This window comes from Triticum aestivum, chromosome 1D (assembly GCF_018294505.1).
Source record: "Triticum aestivum cultivar Chinese Spring chromosome 1D, IWGSC CS RefSeq v2.1, whole genome shotgun sequence".
Lineage (NCBI taxonomy): Eukaryota > Viridiplantae > Streptophyta > Magnoliopsida > Poales > Poaceae > Triticum > Triticum aestivum.
Genome location: NC_057796.1, coordinates 80132180 through 80152993, shown reverse-complemented (window position 1 = coordinate 80152993; position 20814 = coordinate 80132180). Strand labels below are relative to the sequence as shown.

The 20814-nt window shown below is 48.1% G+C and overlaps 1 pseudogene; it reads left to right on the top strand.

The window, feature by feature from the left end:
- Positions 1–1732: 1732 nt before the first annotated feature.
- Positions 1733–7519, top strand: LOC123165739 (GDSL esterase/lipase At1g28600-like; annotated as a pseudogene).
- The last annotated feature ends 13295 nt before the right edge of the window (positions 7520–20814 follow it).

Genomic DNA, 20814 nt, shown 5'->3' with positions numbered 1-20814 from the left:
CTGCGTCCTGCATCTCTGAATCTTGGTTTGCTTCATACTCCTCATATTCCGCAGTGCCATCTGCTCTGCCGTGTTCGCCCCTTCCACGGCCTCCATTGCGGCCACCTCGACGACCCCCTCTGCGGCCTCTGCCATTGCCCAGGTTGCTCTGAGTTCTTTAAAAACCAACGCCGATGGTAGATGGATTCCGCTACAGTGTTCTTTTAATAGATGCCCTAGCATGCCGCAGACAGCGCACCAGTCAGGAAGTTTCTCGTATTTTACATGGTATATTTGACACTTTCCATCACGGATCATGGATACAACGTTCTTGAGGGGCTTCGTGACGTCAATCCCGACCCAGACACGGTGAAAGTTGCCAACAAAATCCCGTGATTGAGGCTCTGCAAAGAGCACCTCTTCAACTTTTGCTGTAAGGGATGGGACTAGGTGTGCATACAAATCTGGAACATCATGTATCTGCACCCATATCTATATGGAATCAAGCAAAACCATCGAAGGCTTCACTAGCCCATCATACGGCTTGATGATCACCACATCTCCTCTGAAGTGCCATGGGCCATCCAGGGTGACTCGTCCCAATCTCCTAAACAGGAGAATTGGATGGTATGCAGATTGTCTTCCAGGGGTTTAAATTTCACCTCTTGTGCAAGATTCCAAGCGACCCTCATGTTCTTGAAGAACCAAAACTGACTATAGGTTTTGCTTGAGTGAACCCTAGCCAGCGCAATCCATCGGACTGCCTCCGGCGGCGCCTCCTTCTCATCGAACATGACATGGTCCAGATCCTCCTCAGTCCCAGTTCCTTCATCATCTTCTCAACCTCATCGGTCTCCGCTTGACTTGCAGCCGCCAGTTTTGGAGCCCCACTTGATAACATCTCGATCCCTAGCCCGACTTCAAATCGATCGGACCTTGCAGATTCAACCCTAATTCCTCCGCAATCCCAAGACTCCAGTGCGGATCAGGGGAAGGCACAGTGGCGGTAGGGAAAAAGAATCTCAACGGCGGCAAAGGATCGCCTCCGGGAGGACCAAAACGCTAGCGATAAGAAAAAAACGTATGGTTTGGTTACCTGCGAGCTACAGTGATAAGTTATGTATTTGTAATCATTTATATTGTGGGCCTATTATATTGTGCCTTCTTCCATTTATTTATTTTTGTGTCGGATGATTACTAGTATGATGTTTTAACAAAGATGATTGTGTGATGCAGAGGCCGGGATTATCCTCATTTTTTACTGGGTAAAGCCTTGTACAATGAGAGGTGCTTAAAGAAATAAACCAGGATTTCCTTAAGCACCGGTGCTTATTTGTGCAGGGTAGACGCTTAGCTAAGCGTCTTTCCTATAGAAATAGGCATTGGTGCTTTAAAAAAAGCCGATTTGTTTTTTAAGCATCTTCCATTATACGAGGCCTAAGGGCATGCGCTTGGATGTGCAGTCGCGTTCAACGAAACGCGTCAGCTGCTGTGGGGTGTGGCCGATGGAGATAGTGGAGTTCCGTTTGAGAGGCCTCCAGTGCCGGACGGCCTCCCCATCTCCACCCTTTAAAATCCTTTGAAAACGCAAACACGCACGCGCGGCTGCTTCTAGATCCTTAAAGTAAAGCGAATGATGCCCATTAATCAATTCCCTGTCGCTGCCGACGTACATTGCCTACAAAACGAACCACACAGCTCCACACAAATCGTAGCACCGAAGGATTGCAGACACGCACGCACAGGAGATACGATGTGCCCATTTTCACAGTTCCTCGTGGCGGTGGCGGTGGCGCTTCTCCCCGTCATCGGCGGCGCCGCCGCCGGTGGCACCAGCGACCGCGGGACGCGCTACGCCGGCGTCTTCAGCTTCGGGACTCGCTCACAGACACCGGGAACTCGCTACATCTCGCGGCCACCCGCGCGGGGCCGTCCAGCCGGCCGCCCTACGGCGAGACCTTCTTCCGGCGCCCCACTGGCCGGGCGTCCGACGGCCGCCTCGTCGTGGACTTCATCGGTGACCACCAGCTAAACCAACAGTTTCAGTATGGTAGTGCATTGATACGCTTGTAAATCATTGACTCACGTGAGACGTTGATCTTGGTACGTGGAGCAGCTGAGGCGCTGGGGGTACCTCACCCGACGCCGTACCTCGCCGGCAAGAGCGCGGAGGATTTCCGGCGCGGCGTGAACTTTGCCGTCGGTGGGGCGACGGCGCTTGGCCCGGATTTCTTCAAGAGCAGAGGGCTTGAGCCGTTTGTGCCCGTCTCTTTCAGAAACCAAGCCACCTGGTTCAAGAACGTTTTGAGTCAATTGCAGAAAACTACCACATTTGCGGCTAGGTTTGCGGAAAACCATCAAGTCGATAATCCGTTGCAAAAAAACCGCGATTTCACTGAACTCTTTGCAAAAAGCACTGATCGGGTTATTTGGCCATTTGATCAATTTCTGACAAGTAGGGCCGGATTGTAAGGAGCTTAACTGGACAACAATTAGCACACACACCCCTAGATATTTACAAAAAACGCAATCAGACCCCCGCCCTTGACAACCACGAAGAACTGGCCCTGCCGTCTGGTACAGCGACGCCCTCGTCGGCATCGGAGACGGCTACGGCCGCGGCAAATGACGAGGAGGCAGCTGGGGTGCGCTCGTTTCCGAGGCGTTGGCCTGCCGGTGCTGCAGCGACGATGGCGGCCGGGTCGGTGTCGTGGAGCACGCGCCGGGAGCCGAGGCGGAGGAGCAGCACCCTCCTCCGACGTGGTCAAGGGTGGGGGTGGAGGGGAAGCAGGCGACGAGCTGAGTCCACCTGCTGGACAAGTTGTTTCCGTCGCCCTCCTCCACGAAGGAGGACGAGCTCGAACCAGAGGCCCCTCCGGCGCCGTCCACATTAGAAGCTCGGGTAGGAGCAGTGCACGGCGGTTCAGGGCGTCCACGCCATGGAGAGAGGGCGGCGGGTGGGCTTCCAGCGGCGGCGGCGCAGTCAGCTACGAGGGCGCGGCGCGGGTGGGCTTCCGGCGGCGGCGGCGCGGTCAGCTGCGAGGGCGCGCGGCAGCTGCCTCCTCCCGATTGGAGAATGCGGAGCGAAGCGACCGCCGCCGCCGGCGGCATTGCGGCTGTTCCAGCTGCGAGGGCGGCGGCAGCGGGAGCCCTGAGCCGCCATGCCGGCATCCCGGCCTGGGCGCCACCGTGCCGGACGGATGGCAGCAGCGCGGCGGCGGGCGCGTAGTGGATAGGGCGTCTGTGTTTCATGGGGAGGGTCGGATTGCTTTTGTTTTTAGATCTAGGGGTGTATGTGTTATTTTTTTGCTAAGTCAATTCCTTACAATCTGGCTTCACCTGTAAGAAAGTGATTAAACGGGCCAAATCATCCGATCAGTGTTTTTTGCAACGACTTAACAAATTTTTCAGTGTTTTCTGCGACGGATTAACGAGTTGATGGTTTCCTGCAAACCTAGCCGTAAATGTGATAGTTTTTTGCAATTGACTCGAACGTTTTACAGCTTCTTGGCTCAGTTCACAGTAAGTAAACCGCACGTCCAGCTTGATTTCTACTAGTACTCTATTTTATCAATACAAACTTACTTTATATCAATACAAACTTATTTAGTTACACGTGCGTCATATCTTTTTTAGCGATGTTTTTGAGGAAAAACATGTGCGTTGTACTAGTATCTTTATTATTGTGAGGAATGACATATACAGGGCTGCATGCATGCATGGTGTTGTGTAAAGGGTCTCCCTTTGCGAAGAACGCATGGCTGGTCGATTTTGATAATCTTCTCTTTTTCATGATGGGTGTATCGTCACCTTACAATAATAGACCGTACCAAGATCATGGCGAGCTCGCTCTTCATCGTCGGCGAGATTGGAGTTAACGATTACCTCGTCGCCTTCGCCGGGAACACCACCGTCGGGGAGGCGCGGGCCTTCGTGCCGCACATCGTCGGCGCCGTCCGTTCAGTCGTGACCGTAAGCTAGTCCACTCCTATGACCCTTGGTATCAGTCAGCCAAATAAAGTTGTGTCCCAACGGTACGTGAAGACATATCATCAACGTTTGCACTTCGCAGGAGGTGATCGTTGCCGGAGCGAGGACCATACTTGTTAGAAGGGAGAGAGAGGAATTGTTGCGGAATATGATGGATGTATTATTGAGCCTTGAGGGCGAGTATATATTGAGTATAAGATTTGAAGGGCAAGACGCCTCTCCTAGAGATAAGGTAGGAGACGGATTACGAATCCTAGACTACCAAATACAAGTATCCCAAATATATCTCTAACATCCCCCCGCAGTCGTAGCGGTAGCGTTGCGAACAACAGGAGCGTCGCGGACGGTCAGACTGGAGAGAATAGCAGCCGACGGACTGACATCCCCCCGCAGTCCTAGCGGGAGCGTCGTGGACGGTGTCGCGTCGCGGACGCGTTGACTGTAGAGGAAGCCGACGAGTTGCTCAAGTGGATGATAGCCTTTTGTGCCGATGTCGATGTAGCCGAGAACGTAGGGTGGTGTAGCCGTGGTCGAGGTAGCCGTGCGAAGAACGCCGTGGTCGATGTCGAGTCGGGGTAGCCGGTGTCGAGGGAGTCACCGTGGAGCCGCAGGCGCAAGGAGGCGCGAGTTAGTCATGGGCGCAATGGTGTCGAAGAAGTGATGCGCCAGGAAGGAGAATGGTGTTGACCAAGGTTGTCAGAATCGTGATTTTGAATCGGATCGGAGCTCCGATGGCAGGATCGTAAATCGTAGAATCTTCACTACCAGGATCGTAGAAACGTAGATTCTATGAAGTAAAATCGTAGAATCAGAGGGGTTAGTTTGGATCGTAAAGTCGTAGAGTCGTATAACAGAATCGCGATTCTGACAACCTTGGTGTTGACGACGCGTCGCGCCGGGTTTGCCAACCCCGGGGACACATCATAGACGAAGGCACGCGTCGGTGTTGCCAGCACCGGGCATGCGTAGACGGTCGAAAACGAAGTTGACGAAGCGCCGCACCAGGCTTGCCAGGCCCGGGGACACGTCGTGGACGAAGGCACGCGACGGTGTTGCCAGCACCGGGCATGCGTAGACTGGGACCTGCACGAGTTGTACGCCATGTCGAAGAGGTCGGAGAGGCCAGCAGAGAAGGACTCGACGACGGTTGCGGCGCCAATCGGCGCGGGGCCAATGTCGCGCGCGGTTGTCGGAGTAGATGAAGCGGTCGGGGTAGATGACGGCGACGCTGGCGACGAGCTGGTGCTGGACGAAGACGAAGTAGGGTGGACGGGCGGTGGCGGCAGCTACGGAGGTAGCCGCGGCGGCGGCTAGGTTAGGAGTGCGGCGGCGGTGCTCGAAGTAGGCGAAGAACCCTGACAGCGTGACGAAGACCGGCGCGGACGGTGGCGTTCCCGCGCCAAGGGAGACGGCGCGGTGCATACCACGGGAGGTCGATGCGCGGTGATGGCGGAGTGGACCGCAAGCCGCGGTGCTATGGCCCAAGGGGCGACGCAGCGGCGGCAGGCGGGTCGGGGCGACGGCGGGAAGACCTCGGGGCGGCGGCCGGGACCTCGGGTCGCGACGCAACGGCGGTTCGCGAGTTGGTGCAACCGCGGGGACGGCCTCGGGACGGCGGCGTGGACCGCGTGCCACGCTCGCTACGGCCCGACGGTCGACGCAGCGGCGACGCGAGGGTCGATGCAGCCACAGGACGACCTAGAGCGGACGCCCTCGGGGTGACGCAGCGGCGACGCGAGGGTCGATGCAGCCACAGGACGACCTAGAGCGGACGCCCTCGGGGCGGCGGGGGACCGCGGGCCGCGGCACTACGGCCCGAAGGGGCGACGCAGCGGTGACGCGGGCCGGTGCAGCCGGGAGAAGAACCACGGGGCGGCGGCGCTGCGGCCCGACGGGGCGATGCAGCGGCAGCCCGATGCTCGATCGGGAGAGGCGCGCTGAACTCGGGGACGATCTTCACGGGACCTGCGGAGGCGCGCGTAACCGACGGGCCAGGTCGGTCGCGCGGCGTAGATGAGGCGGATCGCGGCGGCGAGCGGGTGATCAAGCCGATCGCACGCGAGGTCGGGGACGCCGCTCGGTGGAGGCGTGGTGGCGGCGAAGTCCGAGATGAAGCCGGCGGCGGCGGGCGGCAGGGCGGCTATGATTGCCGCCGCATGGCGCGAGGCCGCCGGGTCGGAGTGCTGCAGGAGTCCCGGTCGGAGCAGGGCGGTGACTGCCGGCGTAGATCGACGGGCGGGCCGTCGCGCGAACGGCGGCGGTGAAGGGCCACCGGGTCGGGGCGACCGGCGGGCCGACGCGCGGACGACGCGCGAGGCCGCCGAGTCGGGGCGACCGACGGGCAGACGCGCGGATAACGCGCGAGGCCGCCGGGTCGGTGAAGAAGCCGGCCAATCGCGCCGGTGTTGGAGTAGAGGCGCACGGGGTCGATGGCGGCGGTGGGCGACGCAAACCGGATCACATACCAAAAAATAGACGCCGATCAAGGCGACCGGCGAGAGAGAGAAAATCCGGATCAAAGGATCGAAAAAAAGACTTTCTAGGGCAGCCGGCCAACACAGCCGGCGGACGAACCCTAGATACGGGCGACGCGGCCCCCGGCGGTGGTCATGGAGGCCGACCGCCCCGGAGGCGGCGCGGGTGCGGAAGCGGTGGCGGCTAGGGTTTAGAATCGACTTGCGATAGATACCATGTTAGAAGGGAGAGAGAAAAATTATTGCGGAATATGATGGATGTATTATTGAGCCTCGAGGGCGAGTATATATTGAGTACAAGACTTGAAGGGCAAGACACCTTTTATGAAAATAAGGTAGGAGACGGATTACAAATCCTAGACTACCAAATACAAGTATCTCAAATATATATCTAACAGTACTGGTTCCGGGGATGATACTGCTCGGCTGCGAGCCACAGCTGCTCGCCCTCTACCAGAGCGGCGACCACGACCCGGCGTCCGGCTGCATCAGGCCGCTCAACGACCTCGCCGAGCTGCACAACCGCACGCTGAACGGCATGCTCCGAGAGCTCCGGCGAGCGCACCCGGGGACGGCCATCCTCTACGTCGACCTCTACGACGCCGTCGCCGACCTCATCGCGTCGCCCCGGAAATATGGTACGCACCACGCACCAGCAATCATCAGCCACCGGCAGCTAATCATCAGCTTTCTCCTGACCTCGTCTTCTCCGTCGGTCTCAGGGTTCAGGGATGAGCCGCTGGCGGCGTGTTGCGGCGCGTACAACTTCAACATGACGGCGTTCTGCGGCGCGGCCGGGACGGCGGCGTGCGCCGACCCGTCCGAGTACGTGTCATGGGACGGAGTGCACTTCACGGAGGCCGCCAATAGGCACACGGCCTGCGCCACGTTGAAGACCAACTCGCCTGCTCTGCTCGACTCGTGGACGGCGGAGGCGAGACAAAGGATTGGGTGCGCCTAAAAGCCTGACTAAGACAGCGACAGAGGGAGTAGAGCAGTTCCGGCTAAATTAATCCTTGGCGCACGTGGACGTTCTCCTGCTAAGGCATCGACTAACCACACTTTTTGACTAGGCAGGCTGTTCGTGTTGCCGCGTGGGGTGCATTTGTAAAAGAAAATGTGTTTCAATTAGATGCACACCGTGATTGTTTAAAGGAATTGAGAAATATAGTGATCGTGCTTTATAAAGTTGTATCTGCATGCTCACTTACTTCGATTCATTGTATTTGTCATAAGCTTTCTTTTCTTTTCTTTTTTGCATGGATCCCAGTCATACAAAACGCAGTAAAGAGACTATATTTCTCAATGTTGGACTAGAGCAGCAATGTTGTCACTTATTCACCTGCACGAAATTTATTGCCAATCAAAGTTCCTAAAAGTCTATTGGGTCACCCAATCGAGATGATGAGAATCCATGAGCGATGAACATTTTGGGTTGAGGATGATCCACTAGAAGTGCAGGCCGCAGAATAACAAAATCTTCATCATAACGCCGAGAAAAGATTGCAACTCCACAAAGAACCAAACCAACAAAAACAACATGGCTACCACTAGAAGTTAACGAAGACTGCATCTCTCAACGCCAAGATGCAGCCGTGGGCGAGGGGACAAGAAGATTTTCTCCGGCGGCGACTAGGGCTCACTATACATATTCAAATATCACTAACCCCTCATCATTGAGCGTCCAATTGATGGAAATATGCCCTAGAGGCAATAATAAAGCTGTTATTATTATATTTCCGTATTCATGATAAAGGTTTATTATTCATGCTAGAACTGTATTGACCAAAAATTTAGATACATGTGTGGATACATAAACAAATACCGTGTCCCTAGTGAGCCTCTACTAGACTAGCTCGTCGATCAAAAGATGGTTAAGGTTTCCTAATCATAGACATGTGTTGTCATTTGATAACGGGATCACATCATTAGGAGAATGATGTGATAGACAAGATCCATCCGTTAGCTTAGCATATGATCGTTTAGTTTATTGCTACTGCTTTCTTAATGTCAAATACATATTCGTTCGACCATGAGATTATGCAACTCCCGGATACCGGAGGAATGCCTTGTGTGCTATCAAACGTCACAATGTAATTGGGTGATCATAAAGATGCTCTACAGGTATCTCCGAAGGTGTATGTTGAGTTGGCATGGATTGAGATTGGGATTTGTCACTCCGTGTATCGGAGAGGTATCTCTGGGCCCTCTCGGTAATACAGCATCACAAGAAGCTTGCAAGCAAAGTGACTAAGGAATTAGTTACGAGATGATGTATTACAAAATGAGTAAAGAGACTTGCCAGTAACGAGATTAAACTAGGTATGAAGATACTGACGATAGAATCTCGGGCAAGTAACATACCGACGGACAAAGGGAATTGCGTATGTTGTCATAAAGGTTCGACCGATAAAGATGTTCGTAGAATATGTAGGAACTAATATGGGCATCCAGGTCCCGCTATTGGTTATTGACCGGAGAGGCGTCTCGGTCATGTCTACATCATTCTCGAACCCGTAGGGTCCGCACGCGTAACGTTCGTTGACGATATAGTATTATATGAGTTATGTGAGTTGGTGACCAAATGTCGTTCGGAGTCCCGGATGAGATTACGGACATGACGAGGAGCTCCAGAATGGTCTGGAGGTAAAGATTGATATATATAGGACAATGCTATTTGGTCACCGGAAAGGTTTCAGAATGTACCGGGTAATCATCGGATCACCGAAAGGGGTTCCGGGAGGCCACAGGAGCATATTGGGCCAAACGGGCCAACGAGGGAGAGCACACCAGCCCACATAGGGTTGGCGCACCCCCACCTCATGGCAGGAAGCCCTAGGGAAGGAACGGAGAGTGCTAGCCCCCTCTTTCCTTCTCTTCCACATGCAAGGAAAGGAAAGGGGGGCGCCTCCCCTCCTGCCTTTCCCCCTAAGCGCCAGGAAGGAAAGGGGAGGGTGCGGCTAGGGCTGGCCGCCGGCCCCTTTTGGAGCGCCCTAGGGCAGCCTCCTCCTCCCCTCCACCTATATATATAGTGATAATATTCATCACCCAGGGTGCAGAATAAGTTATTCTTCAACGGAGGTAATCTTACGATCACTTCATAATTAAATTACATTTGGAATTCAAATAGTTACATTCCTATTGATTCACTACGTAAAATTTGGTGTAAAAAAATAAAAATATAGGTTATAAGACAAGAAAATTTGAAGTTTATGTATATTTTACACTATATTTTTACGTTTGTAATTTTACATAACTTCAAATATTTTTTACGGCAATTATATATTTTCTTACGGTCTCTTTTTATGTCAGAAATAAGATAAAACTTACGGAACGTAAAATTACAATGCATTGATGGTAAAATAGAGGGGGTGAAGAATAACTATTCCTCACCCAGGGTGACGAATAGTCACTATTCTGATCACGGGATGAGAATAATATTCTGATCACAACCTGACCTGCCCGCTAGTAGTATGTTGAACTTCCCTCTGAACTAGGTTGAACTTCCACCAACATTATCCAAATGGGGCTTGTGATATACCATTGGAAAGATATGGACACCAGTATCATGACCCAACTTAAATTTTTGGCAAAATGTAAGCGGTTTAAGAGCAGTTTTGAAAACCGTTTTTTCTTCACACAAAAAACGCGAATCATATTTGCGATCGCATTTCTAAATCGTTTATCGGAATGAGGCAAATAATATGGCGTTGGAAACGTGCTGCAAAACCGCTCCTTCCACATGTTGAAAGTTTTCTCTAATTCCCTATGGTTAAAGAGTAATTTGGAAAAACGTAAAATTTTGCAAACCGAATAGCCGAGTTTGTATTTTCGATATCATTTCTAAACGGCTAATCCAATTGAGGCAAATGATATGGCGGTAGAAAGCTTATGAAAATGCGCTTCTTTTTCATGTTGAATGTTTTTTGAATTTTGAGTGGTTTAAGAGTAATTTAGAAAATGGTACAAGTTCCACCAAGTTCATATTTTTGAGCTCATTTTTTAACCGTACGTCCGAATGCAGCAAATGATATGGTGTTGGAAAGCCGAAACAAATGGGAAACTTTTTGGTATGTATTGTTTCTCCCAATTCGTTACGGTTTTATGCCAGTTTTGAAAATGGCTAAAAACGTATTTTTGCCGTAATTTCTACAAACTTTATTGGAATGGGGAAAATAATATACTGTTGAAAAGCTACGGAAAATGCGAAACTTTTTCATGTTGATGGTTTTCTCTAATTCCTAGCCGTTTTCAAATAATTGCGAATATGGCGAGATCTCGTTCTGCCTTTATCGCGAAACAGATTCTTCGAAAATGCATCGCGTGAAGAACGTGAACTTCTTGGCACGTGTACTTGAACTTCACTCTATTTTTCACATGCTTTTTTAGCTCATAGTTCTCCATCCACTCACCGGAATTGAGCAAGTGATATACCGATGAAAAGCTGTTGTAAACACGCAACTTTCCCGTGTTGATCATTTTTTCATACTCGCGACGGTTTTAAAAGTTTTTCATCCAAAATTCATTCAGTGTAATAGTTGAACTTCTGTGGCTGTTCTATTTTGAACTCCACTCTGTTTCTGAAGTGCTATTTTTTCCTCGTAACTCCCAAATCACTTATCGGAATTGAGCAAATGATATACCGATGGAAAACTTATGAATAGGAGCATCTTTTTCATGTAAACAGATGTTACAATTTTTTTTTCCGTTTGAGAGCAGTTTTAAAAATGGAAAAAACAACGTCATTTTTTGCCTATTTTTTACATGTAATTGAAGGTCGGACGTCTCGCACTAGAGATCTTGAACTATGCTAGCAGGGGCACGTGAACTTCTTGCTACAAACCTTATAAGCTTTTAGTTTTCTATTCTTATATTCTTATCTGAAACGCATTCCGTGTAGTAGTTGAACTTCCCATTGTTTTCAGCTTGAACTTCTGGTATGTATTTTTGTTCAACCTCTCCCACAAGAATTTTCAAACTTTCTCGGGCCGAGCACTTGAACTTCTAGCAACAAAACTTTAGGCTTTGCATTTTCATTATTTTTAATACAAAATGCACACCGTGTATTACGTGAACTTCTGGCATTTATCAATCTGAACTTCTGAGATCATGCGTTCTGCCTTCGTCGCAAAAATTGAGTCTCCGAAAATGCACTGCGTGAAGAGGGTGAACTTCTGGAGTAGTTCTGTTTGAACTTCACTTTGTTTTTTCACGTGCTGTGTTTTGCTAGTAACTTCCCATCCACTACCGGGAATTGAGCAAATGATATACCGATGGAAAGCTGTTGAAAACACGCAACTTTCCTGCTCCGTTATTTAAATTTGAACTTCTAGTTTTTAAAGAAACGAGATCTTTTTATAAACTTTTTTAGTTGTTCCTTTTATTCTAATTTGAACTTCTAGTTTTTTATAACGGGGATTTTGTTATAAATTCTTTTTAAATGTTCCTCTTTTTAGTTTGGACTTCTCCGATTTTTTACATGAATGTTCGCATCCATGGGGGACATAAGCTTTTAGTTTTCTATTCTTATATTCTTATCTGAAACGCATTCCGTGTAGTAGTTGAACTTCCCGCTGTTTTCATCTTGAACATCTGTCACATTTTTTTGTTCAACCTGTCTCACAAGAATTTTTGAACTTTCTCGGGCCGAGCACTTGAACTTCTAGCAACAAATTTTTGGACTTCACCTATTTATTCTTTTCTTTCTTATACGAAACGGATACCATGCAGTACATGAACTTCTGGCTATTATCCATTTGAACTTCTATCTATTTCGCTTTAGTAATGGAAAAAGTCTGAGTTTTTTATAGACATCAAACCTCTCTAACTTTTTTATTTGAACTTCTTTGTGAATTATTTAGAAATGAGAAAATTGGGTTTTGTTAGAAACATCGAACTTCTTCGTTATTTTCAATTGAACTTATTGGTTTTATTTGTTAGTCAGAAAATTCTAAAATTTTAAATAAATATCAAACTATTATGCTTTTTCCAATTGAACTTCTTTGTTATTATGAATTGAACTTATTGGTTTTATTCTTGGGTAACCGAAAAAAATCCGAGTTTTCAAATATAATATCAAACCGCTCCACTTTTTAAATTTGAACTTCTTGGTTTTATTTCTTTTAGTAACCGAAAAAATTCTAGGTTTGTAATAAACATCGAAAAGCTCATTTATTTTAATTTGAACTTCTGGTTTTCTTTATAAATTAGAAAAATCGATCGAAATCCATGGGAATTGTTTGAACTTTTTTGTTGTTGTCATTTTCTTTGACCTATCCACTTTATTAATTTTGAACTTTCAGAGTTAAGACAAGTCCATTTATACATGAACTTCTTGAAGATACCGGCTAATGTTTTATACGTTTAACACATAGAGTTTTTCTTTCTCTTACATATATAGGTTTTCGATACAAGTTATGTTCGTGAAATTCCTTATTTCTTTGTATTCACGAGAGGGGTTCTATATTTTTCTGGAGAAAAGAGGCAGGAGGCAAGTACTAGAAAAATTTGGATTTGTTTCTAACATTTTTGAACTTCCATATTTGAAAATTTGGAACTTCTCATAATTTTCTACGAACATTATTGGGTTTGTCTTCTTTTGTTTTCATGAACACAATTTGATTTTTGAGCAACACGAGACAAAATAATTAACCTAATAATGGGGGGAGAGAGCAATGTGAAGCATTGTACGCGCCGAACTGTTGTTTCCCTTGCTGGTAAAACCTTGGTCAATGCTAAAGTAGATGTGGAAGAACACACACAAACAGACATACACACATGTGGAGAGAGAAATTATATGTGCACACACTTAGTAATACCTGAACCTTCCTGGAACTAATATATGAACTTCTCTGTACAAACTTTTTCCTCACGTTTAAATGCACATCTGGTCCAAAACAAAAGCTTAGGATAATTCAATTGGGAAAAAACTTTTGAAACATGCATGCATATATAAGGGGGTGGGCAAAATAATAAATTGCATGTATATGGACATGGAAAGCCACAGCTAACTAACATAACAGATAGAGAAGGAGGTCAGGCTAGTTCATGAACACATTGGCCTGCCGGAAATCGACAATTTGGACTGCAGCCATACTAATTGCTGCACAAATGGTGCTCTGCAAAATCAAAGAAAACGGTCGACCTAGGTGAAGAAGAACAACCCGCCGGAGGCGCTTAGGGCCGGTAGAGACTGAGGCACTCTGAGGTCGTGCTGGAGGACAGATTGCTCATGGTGGGATGGGAGGACGGGCGGTGCGCTAGAGGTGAGTGCGGCACGTCGCGTCTGGAGGGAGGGAAGGTCAGGTCGGAGGGGAGGGCAGGTCGCATTGGAGTGGATATTGGTGGCGGGTGGCTGCAGAGGTGGTTGGGGCAGGGGTGGCGGCAAACGTGATCGGCGCCGTTGAGGTGGCTGGCCGGGGGGTGGAGGGCGGCAGAGGAGGTGGTCGAGGCAAAGAGTGGCGACGGAGGTGGTCAAGGTGGAGGGCGCGTGGGGGGATTACGGAAGGGATCTGGCCGGCGCCTGGTGGCAGCAGAACCGGGGAGGTGCCGGTGGTTGGGGAGGAGACGGCGGCAGTTGGGTGGTGCGGCGGTTGGGTGGTGCGGTTTTTTATAAATGTGAAAATTGGAGTTTTTTAGAAACATCGAACTTCTTCGCTATTTCAAATTGAACTTATTGGTTTTATTCTTTAGTAACTAGAAAAATCTGATTATTCAAATAAATATCAAACTGCTCCGCTCCACTTTTTTCAGTTGAACTTCTTGGTTTTATTCTATAGTAATGAGAAAACCTTAGTTTTTTTTTACATACATTGAACTCCTCCGTTTTTAAATATTGAACTTCTTGGTTTTGATCTTTAGTACTGGGGAAAAATTGAGTTTTTATAAACATTAATCAGCTTCACATTTTTAATTAGGACTTCATGGTGTTATTCATTAGTAACGGAGAACGTCCTAGTTATGTAATAAATATCGAACTCCTTAATTATTTAAAGTTGAATTTCTAGGTCTTTTTTAAGAGGGAAAAATCTGCTTTTATAAACTTTTTGAATTGCTTGGTTTTTTTAAGTTGACCTTCTTGCTATTGTAATAAACATTGAACTTCGCTGTTATTTAAATTTGAACCTCAAGGTTTTTTCGTAGAAACAAGGAAAATCCATATTTTCTCTTTAATTTTTGAGGGAGTGTGCAATTTTCACTTTCTCATACTATCACTTTTAAGTTAATTACATGATGTTCTAGAATGGAACATTTTGTACTTGCTCGGGTTGTCACAGCTTTTTTTTTGTGTTCGCCTCTTTATATTTTGACAACCAAGGAGTGTGTTTTTCCTAATGCGAACATTTTGAACTTCTCATCCACAATTTTTTTGGACCGATCTAGCGAGCGGCCGGCTGCTCGCTAGTCGTCCCGAGCGGCCGGTCTAAAACAGACAATTTTGGTCCCTAATCCATAAAAGGTAATTTGTCCCTTCCAATTGATAAAACAATTCTAATTAGAAAAAGTATCACGTACTAAAAAAGTACTACAAAGAACAGATATGAACGCATTTATTTTGGGTTTTCAAATTTTTAAAAAGTCATAACTTTTAGATCGCGCTTCGGAATTAAGATTCGTTTTCACCGTTGAAACCGTCGCGACGTGCTCTTCAAAAGTAGATCCCATATGGGGATGTTTCGACGAACTAGTCTTCCTGCCAACTAAATATCAATATATGTGCAACTAGACTACATGCCGTGCCAACTAAGCGTATGCGTGTGCCAATAATCCTTCTGCCAACTAAACATCAATGTGTGTGCAACTAGACTATATTGCCGCGCCAACTGAGTATATGTGTGCCAATAGTCCTGCCAACTAAACATAAATGCTTGTGCAAGTAGACTACATTGCCGCGCCAACTGAGCATATCTGTGTGCAACTAGTGTCCTGCCAACTAAACATCAATATGTGTGCAACTAGACTACATTACAAGCCAACTGAGCATATGTGTGTGCCAATAGTCGTGCCAACTAAACATTAATGTGTGTGCAACTAGACTACATTACAAGCCAACTGAGTATATGTGTGTGCAACTAGACTACATTACAAGCCAACGAACGAGGGTTGCACATCGACTACTAGGTAGTTGGTCGGGACAGTAGACTAGTTGCACAACAAAGTTGTCGTGGTTGCTAGATTGCAATCTCATAGGAAGTTGAATCATGCAGATCCAAAAATTAGTTTTGAAAAAAGTTGCACGATGTAGTACTAAAGTTGCACAATACAGTACTAAAGTTGCACCATATAGCACAAAAGTTGGCATCAGAAAAATTTCGTCGAAATATACCCATGCGGGATCTAGTTTCAAAGATCTCGTCGCAAGAGTTCCAGCAGTGAAAACAGATCTGAATTCCGACGAGCGGTTTGAAAGATATGCCTTTTTAAAATTTAGAACTCCAAAATAAATGTGTGTGGATTTGTTCTTTTCAGAATGTGGTAATCAGTGTATTCGCATTTAATACTAACAGCCACATGCACTAGAAGACAAAAAAATTAACACATAGATGCATGCAAGACCGGCCGCCCGTTTTGCTCAGATGGTGCGCGTGCACCGGAAAGAATTTGGGATTTTTTTGTGTGTGCATCTTTGTGCGCATTGGTGGGCAAACTTGTGTTAAAAAAAGTGAAAAAACAAAACCTTGTTCTCCTTTGGGGCATAAACACAAACAGTTGTGTTGCACACGAGCACAAGATCTGAAACTTCTTCTGTTCATGTACACACGGAGTACACAGTCACCCTCAGCACCCGCACACATCCAGGACCCAACACAAAGCTAGCTCACGGACGTAGTGAGGCGCAGCAGGCCATATCGCTATGGAGCAGCCAGTGGCGGCAAATTTGACAAATTTGACCTATAGACGAAATCAAATCACAGAATGAACTGTCCGTGAAACTATTTCACGCGGTTGACCCGTGGCGCCTAGCTCTCAGGCGCTGCACTAGTGCAACTCCTGGGAGCTAGGCGCTGCACACTGACTTAGTAATTTTCTGATCACACGTTGTGTAGCGCCTTCGTGTCGGGCGTCACACAAAAAGGTCAGCCGCGTGAAATAGTTTCACGGATAGTTCATTCTGTGATTTGATTTCGTGTATAGGTCAAATTTGTCAAATTTGTCGCCAGAGCACTGTGGGCGGCTCCGACCGCTCCGGCAGTCTGCAATAGGTCCTGTACTGGTCGCCTCCATGCTCCACATCCTCCCAGCGACGCACGCATCAGCTCCCTAGTCGGTTGCTCGCACAAGCAATAAAGAACCCACTGGTTAATTAAGCAGAGCAGTGTGGTGTTTTATGTCATGCCAATGGCGGAGAAGCTGGACTGCAGCCTGGGGCATAGGCGAATCATCGGGGGCCTCGTCCTTGGGGCGGATCGGTGCGTGAAGGCACTTTGGATGACAACGCATCGTGCGGCAGCACTAGGCTTCAGGAGTGGCCGTAGTTGGTGATGGGTCGCTGTAGGGATGGACCTTCCTAGGGAAGGTCAAGGTGGACCGTGCGTGAAGGACAGAACGAGAGGGAGAGGCCGCCCGCGACGTGCGGTGCTCGGTGACGGAGTAGCTCACCGGAGCAGCAACACCTCCCACACGCTAGCATCCGCTGGATTCGTGGACTCCGAATGTCCTCGACGCAGTAGGTAGCCGAGGGCGACAACGACGGCCCCATAGCCATAATTGAACTGAGCGGGATCCAGAATCAGGAGGCAGCACACGGGATCCATGGCTCGCGTTGGCGCGCGGGGTGCAGGGCCCTGGTGGTTGCTCGGGTGGTGGTGTTGTGGATCCATGGCGGCGGCGGGTGGAGGCGCAGCCGGACGGTGGTGAAGCAACGGTGGCTCACGGCGGCGGCGAGTGGGGAACCACGCGTCGGCGGTTAGATCCCGATGCGCGGGTTACAGGCTGCGGCGGCGGTGCTTGGGTGGTTCCCGGCGGCTGGTGAGGGAGGAGGGTCGCCGGTGGGTGGGCGGTGGCGGGTGAGGGAGGAGGGTCGCCGATGGGTGGGCGGTGGTTGGGGATCGAGGTGCTGGAGGTGGGGATCGAGAGGTGCTGGAGGTGCGGGACAGAGCAGTCGGTTTTTTTGTTCGGTCGAGTTCAGGAGGACCTCATGCGCGTCTGTATAGGCTGGCTGTGATCCAAATAACTATTCTAATACCATGATCATAATAGTGTTGTCCTATATATACTAGTAGAGTGCCCGTGCATTGCCACGAGCTCTTAAAAAAGTTTACAAAAGTTACATGTTAAATTGGTCTTACACCATCGTGTAAGAACATATCACTTGTAGTCAACATTATATATATATATATATATATATATATATATATATATATATATATTATTTCGTTGCAATTATTAATTACAAAGTTTATGCAATTAGTCTTACACCATCGTGTAAGAACATATCATCTTTCAAAAGGCATTCCAAATCGTCGGTTGATAATAAGGCATCTCCAATGTCCACGAACAAGGTTTTCTTGGGGCAGACATGATTGATTCGATGACTGAAATATCTCTAGGGGTACAAACATAGTCTGTCGACATCATAAAAAAGTGAGCCAACTTAGACAACAAAATGAGCCAAATTAGTTGAATAGAGAAGGCAATTTCACAAAGAAAATATTGATAATAACATTGAAAAATAACCTTGTGTGATAACATTTAAATTGGCATCCTTTTTTGGTTTGTTATGAGATATCATCGCTTTGACATCATTATGTTGTAAAAAACTCGGTGAATTTACTGTCCCTTTCAGCAACTTCGCATCGGAACCCTTCACGGCATGTGATTTCTGGGAAAATCTCTCAATGTGCTTCTCAATATCATTGGCTTGGTAAGTGTGGCAGTAACCGCTCTACGTACATCGTTGCAGACAAAGTACAACTCAGGTTCACAATTTTTCTAGATCTAATGTTTCTGAACCTAGGGATATGTATACAGTTAGCAACTTTCTTACCGACGCAATGGTCATGGTCGTGGTCGCGGCAGCAGACGCCGAGGTCTTCACGGCGCCACCGCTCTCCTTCCACGTCTCCACCAAGTTCAGAGACAGTGCGGCAGTGGCGGACCCGTCACCGGCCTTAAGGTCCGTCAGCTTTCACGCCGGCCACGGTGGCCAACCGTGAACCAAAAAAACCTCGTAGCGATGCCCCCACGCAGTCCAGGGGCTAACCTCCCGTCGCACCCCAAAAAAACCTACAAAATTAACCAGCGAAAAAAAACCAAAACCAATCGCGCGCACGTACGAGCGAGGTCTCCTGCCCTCGAGCGAGAACCACTCGCACGCACGACTCTCTGCCCTCGTTCGCCGCCGCCCTCCATCCCTTCACCGCCGCCCTCGCACATCAAAGCCGCCGCCCTCCATGGGACGATCAGCTTTAGGAGACGCCGCCGATCCGTTTATGACCCGCCGCCGATCACGTTCAGGATCCGGCGAGGATCCCTTCTGGAGGCGCGCGCCGATCCCCTGATCCGGCGCTGATCCCTTTGAGGACCAGCCGCCGATCACGTCCAGGATCCGACGACGATCCCCTTCAGTAGCCGCACGCCGATAACCTGAGCCGGCGCTGATCCCCGTTGAGGAGTCGCCGACGAGATCATTGCGGATATAGGTATTATTTGAAGTTTATACACAGTTTATGAAGGGATTACACACATATCATACAGCCATCGCATGTTCAAATATTCTGGACTTTTCTCCATTTAGTACCTGATAGTTGGGGGCTCCTCAAAAAAAATCAAAAAATCAAAGCACCACTTCTTCCCATAGGCATCACACTATATCCACGTTATGACAAAGAGGCAGGTGTCCAGAATGGAAAGGGTGCTAATATGATACAACACTCAATATATGCACTATTGTTCCATGGTTGTACCATTTCCCATGAAACAATGATACATGTTTGCATACCTTCCGAATGTTTCACGTTCCAGTTGCAAATTGGGCAAAGGATCCCCCAGTGTAGGTATGGCAATCAGTACCAAGTAGAACCTTCCAGCAAAATCACACCTTCCAGTAATTAATATAGGTAGTAAAATACCTTGCCAGGTTGGGAGAAAAAACCATCGTCAAATATTTTCCCTGAAAGAAATTAGAAACCATTCATCATGGTATATCCAGAATCAGTACATAAAGACATGCTTAGACAGTGTGATGCAGGAAAACACCACTGCCACACACAAAAAAGAATTTATTAAACGTATGTTGCCACCAAATTCTTAATGATACTTCCAAAATAAGCTCACTTCCAAAACGGCTCTTTCAAATATTCTTCACATATGGTAATTATTCTGACGGGACTATAGTAACCAATTCATCATCAAGTTTTATAAAAAAAGGTTAATAAGTTCTTTGTTGTTCATATATCCCTCAGAATGGCTTTACCTTCCACCCCTTCCATGGTTGCATCAGTACTTTTGTCTTCCAACTCCTGTACAATAGGACATCTCTTGAAATCAAACCAGCAGTACCAAATACATAGTCAATCTGATAAAAAAGACTCTAGAATAAATTTTAACATGGCAAGCACAGTACAGGATGTTTGCTGTGGTCCTGGTCCTTGTCTTCTGGAAATCCAGAAAAATACTGTGTCATGTTCCTTGTCTTCTGAAAAGCAAGAAAAAAGGCGTGCGTTATGTTTACGGTCCCTTTCAGCAACTTCGCATCGGAACCCTTCACGGCATGTGATTTCTGGGAAAATCTCTCAATGTGCTTCTCAATATCGCTGGCTTGGTAAGTGTAGCAGTAACCGCTCTACGTACATCGTTGCAGTCAAAGTACAACTCAGGTTCACAATTTTTCTAGATCAAATGTTTCTGAACCTAGGGATATGTATACAGTTAGCAACTTTCTTACCGACGCAATGGTCATGGTCGTGGTCGCGGCAGCAGACGCCGAGGTCTTCATGATACCACCGCTCTCCTTCCACGTCTCCACCAAGTTCAGAGACAGTGCGGCAGTGGCGGACCCATCACCGGCCATAAGGTCCGTCAGCTTTCACGCCGGCCACGGTGGCCAACCTCGACGCAGGCTTCGTCTTCTTCGGCTGTGCGATGGTGGATGCCTTGCTCTCCCTCGAAAACACCATGACGGCCACCGTAGACCCTTCCCTGCCCGCCGGCATGGTTGCAATCGCAGGCATCACCTTCCCATCCAACCCGCACTCTCCGGCTGCCTCTTCCGCGACCCGCTACACAACCACGAGGTTCCTGCTTCCATGAAAACGCAATATAATTTATATTCATCAAGAAGCAACAGAAGTAAGATCACTATATTAAATCCTGATGAACCATTTATGCCGAGATACAAACGGAGCAACACATCGGTTAAATTAAATCTAGC